Source organism: Capsicum annuum, chromosome 3 (genome assembly GCF_002878395.1).
Source record: "Capsicum annuum cultivar UCD-10X-F1 chromosome 3, UCD10Xv1.1, whole genome shotgun sequence".
Taxonomy (NCBI): domain Eukaryota; kingdom Viridiplantae; phylum Streptophyta; class Magnoliopsida; order Solanales; family Solanaceae; genus Capsicum; species Capsicum annuum.
The window spans coordinates 10,838,640-10,849,887 of record NC_061113.1 but is presented as its reverse complement, the minus strand read 5'-3'; positions in this window follow the sequence as shown (position 1 = coordinate 10,849,887).

The following is an 11,248-nucleotide window of genomic DNA, read 5'->3' as shown; positions in this document are numbered from 1 at the left end:
TTTTGGTGTAGGGTTTAATCCATGGACAACAAAGACAACCAAAAATTTTAAAATTGGCATAGTTGGGTGATTTACCAAATAATTTTTGGTAGGGTGACTCATTATTTAAGATGGGTGTGGGTAGTCGATTAATGAATAAACAACATGATGGCAGGCAAAAGACCATAGTTTTGGTGGTAGGAATGCTTCATAGAGAAGGGTTTTGGCTGTTTCAACAATATGACGATGGCGAAGTTCAGCTATGGCAACGTCTTGTGGCGTGTAGGGAGGTGAAACTAAATGTTCAATACCTTTTTGATGAAGATAGGACTGAAGACTTTTGTATTCACCTCCTCCATCCAAATAAAGAGATTTAATTTTTGTTTTGAAAAAATTCTCTACTAAAGGATGAAAATTTTGGAACAAAGAGACGACTTCACTTTTATTTTTAATTGTATACAACCAAGTATACTTGGTGTATTGATCAACAAAAATTACAGTAATATAAATTTTTGTCTGGCTATATTACTTGATCAAAAAAATGCAGTAATATAACTTTTTGTCTAGTGATAAAATGGGCGATGGTCCCCATAAATCGCTAAATATAACCTGAAGAGGATCATCACTGGATAAAGTGAGTTGTTGAAATGGAAAATGATGAGCTTTATTAGAGGAACAAGCATTACAAAATTCAAATTTTGCTTTAGTAGCAACAGGTAAAGAAAACTTCTTCAAAATAAAATTTAAAATCGTCGAATGAGGATGACCCAAGCGACAATGTCATAGATGAAAAGGAACTTTTGTGGAGGCACAATTGATGGATATTGGTGGGCTGGGTGGATGTTGTGGCCATTCATAGAGTCCATTCTTATTCAGGCCTTGTACCAACGGCTTCTGAGTATGCAAATCCTTAACAAGAAAAGTAAAAGGAAAAATTTCAACAGATGTTAGACATCTTGACAAAATTTGGCTACAGAAATAAGATTTTTTTTAGTTAATGGAGCACATAGAGTGTAAGAAAGCTTGATAGCAGAATTAGATGTTTGTATCTGAGTTGAACCAGTACGAGTAATAGAAATGATTTTACCGTCACACATGAATATTCCCTTATTGCCTGTATACTCTTCAAGATTGTGAGGTTCGGCTGAGATATGATGAGTCGCACCATAATCCAAAACCCAAGAGCTTTATGCATACTGTAAACTAGAGGCAAAGTTGGACTTAGCTTCAAAATGATTGTGCAATTTGGAACAATATACATTTGCAATGTGACCAAATTTTTGGCACAATTGGCACTGAACTGATTGTCTTAAATTTGATTTCCAATTCTGCTGATTGTTGGAGCTGGATTGTCGAGAAGCATATTGTTCCACTATTGATTGTTGAAGTTGGATTGTCGAGGAGTAGATTGGTTCCACTGTTGATTGTTGAAGCGACGATTTTTCCAGTTAGAGTAGTGTGGCATGTTTGTCTTCTGTGCTACAACAGTTGTGATATTAGAGGATGACTTCTCAAGATCTTGGGGATTGAGGAAATTTCACGATACTTGGGCCCAGGCCGCTTAGAATCTTGATAATAAGTTCATCATCTGTTAGTGGTGTCCCGCAACTTTGGGAGTATCAAAAAGAGATCGAACCTCTTGTAAGTATTCTGCAACATATTTAAAGGCTTTCTTCATATTTTGCAATTGGTCACGCAAGCTAAAAATGTGTGTGTGGCTCTTATTTGCATAAGCCGTGTGAAGAACTTCACAGGTTGTCATAGAAGATGGAGCTGTGGCAACAGTGGGCGCAATGGTGGGTTCAACATATGACATCATTGCTTGTTGGATCAGTTGGTCCTGAGAGAACTAGATTTGATAGCTGGGATTTGGCATTGTAAGGTAATCTTGAGTAACAGTCATCGATGGTGACGATTTTGATCCGTCAAGATGTCTTATGAGTTGATGTCCACTGAGTAGCATCAGTGCTTTCAAAGTCGAGAAGTTGAGATTACCTTGCAATTTGATACATAACTGTGATGCGGGATTCAATTGTACCTTAAGAATATAGGTGAAGCAGCAGAAGCACTGTTGTTGGTAGCAGTAGCATCACCAGAGTTGATAATAACTGGAGGGATTGTTTCTCGAGAGGCAAACATAGATATGGAGAGAAAAAGGATCTAACTCATAAGAGGCTAGAAGCGCTGATACCATATAAAATCAGATAGAGAGAAGTAGTCGAAAGATGATTTTATTCCTTAAGCATCCAAACTTTAAATACAATAAATAACAACAACCTATGGCTAAACTTAAGGAACCTAATTGCTACACATACTCCTGAACAGTTGGAGTCTTCTATAGATATACAACAACAATAAACTCCTACAATAGGAGGAGTCTTTTACAAATACAAAAAAGAAGTAACTATATCAGTAACTTATTCTACTAATGATAATATGAAATAATTATGCTTAATAAATGCAATATATACTATCATGGTAAGGATGGTTTAATGTACTGTTAACCCATAAAGTTGCATGGATTTAGAATGGTAGGACGAGTTTTTTTAATAGAAAGGTGGAAACTTTTCATTAGAAATTGACATATGAAGGCTGAACACTGAAGCATTTCTTTGCTTGCGGGACGCTAGGTTAAAAAATTTAAATTAATTAAGTAGTTTATTTAATTAAGTAAAATAATAAGGATACTTTTGTAATTTCACTTTAGGTTTTTTGAGTTGGTACTTTTAAGGTAATATGAATATATATGCTTAAGCCCTTTTCAACAGACTATCCAGACCTATTTGTCATACTTGGAAATTTTTTGAAGACAAATTTTTAAAAGCTGATTCAAATTCTATGGTCAAACCTATATTTGAAAGTAACTTTTCAAAATATATGTAAAAACACTCTCCTGTCATTATAAAAGACAAACAACATATGGACCTCTACCCTAATTTTAAGTATTATTTACGCCCTTCTCAGTAAACATTTCAGATGCTTTTTTGATACTTGAAAAGCTTTTGAAGATAAATTTTCAAAATTTATGGTTAAACATATGTTGAAAATAAAATTTCAAAATATATCGAAAGTGTTCTACGGACAACATTGAAAAATATAACAAACATATAGATTTCTACTCCAATTACAACTAATTATTATCTAGTAAAGTTACCGCACCTAAATCCGCACCCCGTACAATTGGTATCAGAGCCTATGTTCTTTAAAGTTACGGAAGTGGTATACAATTGGATTTATTTCATGAATTTACTAATTATGATTTATTTGATAAAACTAGATTTAGATATTCCCCAAAATATTATTTAGATGAATAACGTACAAAAATTACCAAAATATAAAGAATTAAAGTAAATAATATCTGAAAAACGTAATGAATTAAAAATAAGGATAGAAAGACTACAATATAACATAATTGGCGGAGTTAGTAAAAACTCAATAAATGCACAAAAAGAAGAAATATCAAATTTAGAATCAACAATAGATAGTCTAGAATATACAAACCAACATGATTTATTAACAATTAAATAAAAATGAACAAAGAAGAATTTATAATAGATGAAAAAATATATGAAAACCATGAAGGATTAAAAATAAAAATAGTATTTTCTAATCTAGGAAGAAGGTATAAGAAAATAGGTGAACATTTATATTTAATGTTAGAAAAAGAAGAATTAAAATTAGAAGATAAGTTAGCAGCTATGGTAAGGATAGAAAGAGAAAACGAAAAAATAGATAGAAAAAAAAATAAATAGAAAAAATAAAACAACAAACTACAGAAGAAATACAAAAAATAGAAGAAACTAAAAATAGTAGGATTGCTGAATTAGAAAAAGAACTACAAATGCTAAAAGATTTGTATGAAAAAAGACAGAAAGAAAAAGAAGAAAAAGATAAAGAACAAAAATTATTAAACGAGATAAATCAATTTAAAGAAAAATTAGAAATAAATACAATAGATGTAGAAGAAACAGATAATTATGATTCAAAAGATAGTGAAACATATACAGAAATCTTAACAAATATAAAAAAATTAGAAATCAATGAAAAACAAGAAGTAATTAATGAAGAAAACTTACAAAATAGAAACACAGAAATAAATACTCTTGATAAAAAAGAAGATGAAAATATAATACCTAGAACATCAGAAATAAGAAAACCTACATATTATAACAATAAGTTTAAAAGATATAATCTAAAGGATGAATATGACAAATAGACACCAAAACAAATAGTTAATAAAAATTATAACTTTTTAGACTTAGATTGTGTAATAGATACAGAAAAAACAATACAGTTATGCATAGGATATATGATAAAATAATTATTAGATAATAATATAAATGTAACAGATGCACTAGAATATATAGAAAGAACACTAATAGAAACAGTGAAATTATGGTTTTCAAATCTAACTAAAAATAGTAAAAGAGTATTAAGAACTGACAAACCTACAGAAGAAACATCATCAACAACTACAACTAAATTAACACATATATAAATATTAAAAAAATATGAAATAGCTATAAAAGACAAATTTAGCAGCATGACAACAACAGAAGAAGAACAAAATGAAGAGAAAGATACAAATAGGAATTTAATGTTAAAATTAGCAATATGTAATATGTGTTACATAGATGAATATACTTGCGCATTTAAAGAATATTATTATAAAGGAACATATAATATAGAGGAAAGTAAAGAAATAAGAAAATTATATTTTACTAAATTACCTGAACCATTTAGTTCAAAAATAATAAAGAGTTGGGATGAAGCAAAAATAGTAGATACTCTAGGAGCAAGAATAAAATTTTTACAACAATGGTATAGAAACCTATGTGAAAAATATAGAGAAGAAATAAAAATGGAAAAAACATTAATAAGAAATTTAGCATGTTGCAAAGATAAAATAGCACCTCAATTTGGATGCGAAGAAAGATATTATAAGAAAAGAAAAAGGCATAATAAATATAATAAATAAAAAAAATTAAAATATAAATATAAGAAACAAAGAAAAAGATATTATGCAAAAAATTATAAACATAAAAAGCCATATAGGAAAAAGAAATCTATAAAAGAATGTACTTGTTATAATTGCGGAAAATTAGGACATTTAGTTAGAGATTGTAAATTACCTAAAAACCCAATAAATAAATAAATATCAAAAATAAAAATAGAAAATACAGAATATAGGCAGATAGATTATATAGATTACGAATTAGAAAGTGAAGATAGTATATATGAAATTTCAGAGAATTAAACAGATAATAAAATAGACAGTAAATTAGATAAATTAAATGACTGAAGAAGATATAAGAATGAACCAAATAACTGAAGAAGATATAAAAATAATAACAAAGGAAGAATATTTAAATGAAGAAGGAACAGATCAAAAAATAATATTTTATAGTCATATATTTGGTGAAATAAAAGGAAAAGAAGATTTAAGTATAGAAAAAATATTTAAAATACCAACAATAAAAAATATATTTAGTAGAAGAAAAGAAAAATAGTACGTAGTAAGCCAAAAAGAACATATAATAGACTGTAGATATGCAAAAGGTCAAGCTAGTATACCACTAGTCACAAAAAGAATAATTAATAAAGAAATAAAAGATATAAAAAGTAGAGACCCAATAAAATATGTATACCTTGGAGGTATAGAGATATTGATAAAAGCATGTTTTAGAGAAGGATTAGATACACCAATAGAACTATATTTAGCAGATGATAGGATTATAAGACCTATAGAAAAAAGTATAATAACTGCAATAAAAGGAAACTTAATATACCAAAAATTTAAATTTATAATAAGTGCAAATTATTCAGTAGCAATAACAGATAAAAATATAGATAAATCATTAGTATTATATTGGAAAATATCAGGAATAGAACTAACTCTAAGAAGTAAAATATTTACAGCAAGATGTAAAAATCTACATGTATTAACTACAAAACACAAAATAACAGGAAAAAATAAAATTAATAAAAATCAAATAGAAAGTCCTTTCAAACAATTTGTAAAAACAATTGCTAATAATGATTATAGTTATAGGGACATAGATACAGAAGAAGATTTAGAAATAATAAATGATAGAATAAGTACAACAAAAAGAATAGCTTATGAAAAACCAGAATCATCAAGTTCATAAGAAAGAACAAGTTCAACAGTTAATTTAAACCAATATTACATAGCAGGAATAATAAATGAAAAAGAATATTTAATACTCTTAAATATGGGACAAGAAGAAAATTATATAGCAAAATATCTAGTAAAAAATGAGAAAATAAAATCTGATAATAATATATGCTCAGATCTATCGAGAAGCTTACTAAATGCTAAAAATATAGCAGAAAAAAGAAATAACAATAGGAGTAAGAAAAATGAAAATAGAATTTGAAATAAAGGAAGAAATGCAAAAAACAAACATAATATTATGAATAAAATGGTTAGAACAAGTAAAACCATATAATATAGAGCTTACACAATGATCTATAACATATAACAGAGAGAAATTATTCTTAAGAAGAGCTTTAACATGATATGAAAATATATATATTAATGAAGATAGTAGTAAAAGGATATTACAGTAGATATTATACGCCTATGATAGATACAGGAGCAGAAGTTAATTTATATAGATATAATTGTTTACCAGAAAGTAAATGGGATAAACTAAAAACACCAATAATAGTTAAAGGATTTAATAACGAAGGAAGCTTAATTAATTATAAAGCTAAGAATGTAAAAAACACAAGTATGAGATAAAATATTAATAATAGAATAAATCTATAATTATGAGCTAACATCAAAGATATACTTTTAGGAATACCGTTTTTAAATAAATTATACCCACATATAATAACTAGAATGGATTGGTGGTTTACAACACCATGTAAACAGAAAGTAAGTGCAAAAAGAGTTATTAATAAAATAAGAAAGAAAACTGATTAGAAAGAAGAAAAACAATTACACAAAAATTAGAAAATATAAAAAATACTGAAAAACAATAGAACTAGTCGTATTTTCAATAAATAAAAAGGAAATAACTATATTTTCAATAAATAAGATAGAAATAACTAAGAAAAAATTAGTACAATTATATTGTGAAGATCCACTAAAAGGATGGGAAAAACATAAAACTAAAATAAAAATGGAATTAATAGATAAAAATAGCATAATAACTCAAAAAACCATTAACATATAATTTTGACGATTTAAAAGAATTTAAAATTCATATAGATGAATTATTAGAAAAACAATATATACAGAAAAGTAATAGTAAACACAATAGTCCTGCATTTATAGTAAATAAACATAGTGAACAAAAAAAATGAAAAAGCAGAATGGTTATTGATTATAGAAATTTAAATGCAAAAACTATGACATATAATTACCCAATATCAAATAAGATATTAAAAATAAGATAAATACAAGGATATAATTACTTTAGTAAATTTGATTGTAAATCAGGATTTTACCATTTAAAGTTAGAAGAAGAATATAAGGAATTAACCTCATTTACGGTACCACAAGGATTTTATGAATGGAATATACTACCATTTGGATATAAAAATGCGCCAGGTAGATATCAACATTTTATGGATAGTTATTTTAAACAATTGCCTAATTGAATAGTATACATTGATGATATACTATTATATACAAAAACTAAAGAAGAACATTTAAAATTATTAGAATAATTTACAGATATAATAGAAAAATCGGGAATAAGTTTAAGTGAAAAGAAAGTAGAAATAATGAAAAATTAGATAGAATTTTTAGGAATACAAATAGATAAAAGTGGAGTAAAAATGCAACAACATATAGTTCAAAAAATAATAAATTCACAAGAAGAATTAGATACAAAAAAAAAATTACAATCATTTTTAGGATTAGTAAACCAAGTAAGATAATATATTCAAAAATTAGCAGAAAACTTAAAACCATTACAGAAAAATTTTAAAAAGGATGTAGAATATAGCTATAATGAAGAAGACAAAAACAGGTACAAAAAATAAAATTACTTTTTAAAGAATTACAAAAATTACAATTTCTAGATAAAAATAAAAAATTTACATATATTGTAGAAGATGATGCAAGTGAATATAGTTATGGAGGAGTACTCAAATATAGATATGAAGAAGAAAAATTAGAACATCACTGTAGATATTATTCAGGAACGTTTAACGAAACAGAAATAAAATGGGAAATAAATACAAAAGAATTATTTCCTTTATATAAATGTTTAATAGAATTTGAACCATATATCGTATATAACAAGTTTATTGTTAGAACAGATAATACACAGGTCCGATGGTGGCTAACAAGAAAAATACAAAACTCAGTTACGACAAAGGAAATTCGGAGACTAGTATTAAATATACTAAATTTTACATTTACAATTGAAGTAATCAATACTAACAAAAAATATCATTGCAGATTACTTATCAAGGCAAAGCTACTCAAACTGATTTAGCAATGGAAGAGGCTGATGCCAAAGATACCCAGACTGATTTATTGCTCCAAATGTTTAAACAAATAGAGTTATTACAAGAACCAGTTATTACACTCACTACTGAAGTTACAAATGTAAAAATGCAGGTCGAGCACTATAAAAAATAAGATACTATGCAGGAAGAGCCCAATAAAAAACTATACCTAGAAGGTGACGATGAGAAACACCTTAAAACTCAAATTACTGATGAAACTTCAATTACAGATGCAGAACATCTAAAGGGAAAAATATAGTCACTCAAAATAGACCTGAAATACCAATGAAAAAGAATTATAACCTCAGCCAAATATTTTTAAAACCATAGACACCAAATATACAAAATTTAGAATCATTTGCACCTCCCCAGATATATACATATTCTGAATCACTTAACCAAGAAAAACAGACATACAACTATGCTTCTCGTAAATACATTGAAAACATATACACCATACAAACCATATTAAATACCAAACCTATTCAAAGTGAAGAGCTAGCCACACAACAAAAAGGATATATTACCCAGAAATGCCAAAATTACAATAAATTTATTGCCCTACCAGGAACAAACTCAAATTTTATTAAATCATGTTACTATTATGGATTATTATATACGGTTTACACAACCAATGGATAAGAGTTGGCAGGAATCCCAGAAATTCATAAAGAATTTATGACTTACAAGAGAATTACAAACGGACAATTATTCTTTGTTCGATTTTATTCCGCACCAGCAGAAATATTATTTGACGAAATTAAACAGACATCAATGTGGTCAAAATGGGCATGACCAGAGATTATATTATTCCGGAAGAAATATGTGAACAAAACGAGATATCAAAAACACAGATACCAGAATTTTACCGCAACAAAAGAGTCATTGGAATAAAGAATATATTATCAGAGTTACTTAATAATTATTCAAATAAAAACCAGTTTGTATATATAATTCAAGGAATCAAGCACTGATTTATTCAACTTGCAAAGAAGTTAGAGACCATGACATGGAAGAATTTAGAAAATAGGGATGAACACTCCTCAGACCAGAACAACAACCGTTAACGAGATCTATCAGAAAGAGAATTATTTCAAAAGAATCTATGGATCAATTTTGTGAAAAATTTGGCCAAAAATACAAAGACCACATATGCAGCAGATGTAGTGGTAAGCATAACTTTATTTCAGATGTAATGCTACACTAACAAGAAAATAAAGAAGATAACCAAAGCACATACAAAGAAGAAAGTAATAAAAAAGACAAGCCATTAAAATGTGAAAGAGACAAGTAGGTAACTTTCACAATTTCCTTTACGTAAATTGTAAAAATAAAGTCTTAGATATTAATATTTTTTTGTCTTTTAGTAGTTTGAGATGAAGACTTTTTTAGCATAAAAGTTAGGATAGATATAGCCTATATCCTAGCCTTTTTGACATTTTTTGTACACTAATTATTATGTTTTTTTCAGTCTTTTAGAAGTAGACACGTGCATGTAAAGTTTACAACTTTAGCTTATAAATAAACGAGCATTTGCTCAGATGAAGGATAAGCCTTCATGCGTTGAAGCAAAATATTCTCTCTTGTCTACAACGAATATTTTGCTTATTTATTAAAAAAACAGGTATATTTCAATGGAAAAATCTAAGGAGGAACAAATCTTAGAATTATCAAACATACCAGAACAAGTATATACATTACAGTTATGAATAGCTAAATTCAAAAATTTCTAACAATCATGATATGATAAAATAAGTTCATGTTAGTTACTTTATAGTAGAATTATTCGAAGAATAGCATGTTAAGAAGTTTATTAGTAAAGTGGAAACGGAGAAAAATCCCTAAGAACTATGACATCCTAAAGGTGAAACCAATGAGGCAAGAAGCCATGGTGGGGAGTAGCAAGAGTAGAGGCACTATTTAAGGGAAAAGTATATAATTGGTATCAGAGCCTATGTTCTTTAAAGTTATGGAAGTGGTATACATTTGGATAGTAACTAACATGAACTTATTTTATCATATCATGATTGTTAGTAATTTATGAATTTAGCTATTCATAACTGTAAATGAATATACCTGTTCTGGTAGGTTTGATAATTCTAAATTTTGTTCCTCTTTGGATATTTCCATTGAAATATACCTGTATTTTTAATAAATAAGCAAAATATTTGTTGTATATAAGAGAGAGTTTTTTGCTTCAACACATGAAGGCTTATCCTTCATCTGAGAAAATGCTCATTTATTTATAAGTTGAAGTTGTAAACTTTACACGCACATGTCTACTTCTAAAAGACTAAAAAAAACTTAAGAATTAGTGTATAAAAAATGTCAAAGAGGCTAGGCTATAGGCTATACCTATCCTAACTTTTATGCTAAAAAAGTCTTCATCTTAAACTACTAAAGGACAAAAAATTATTAGTACCTAAAACTTTCTTTTTACAATTTACGTAAAGGAAATTGTGAAAGTTACCTACTTGTCTCTTTCACAATTTAATAGCTTGTCTTTTTTATCTCTTTCTTCCGTGGATCTGATTTGGTTATCTTCTTTATTTTCTTGTCAGTGTAGCATCATATCTAGATTAAAGTTGTGCTTGCCACTACATCTGCTGCATATGTGGTCTTTGTATTTTTGTGGCCAACTTTTTGACAAAATTGATCCATAGCTTCTTCTAAAATAATTCCCTTTTTGATAGATATCGTTAACGTTTGTTAATCCCCATTTCCTAAGTTCTTCCATGTCATGGTTTTTAACTTCTGTGCAAGTTGAATAAATCAGTGC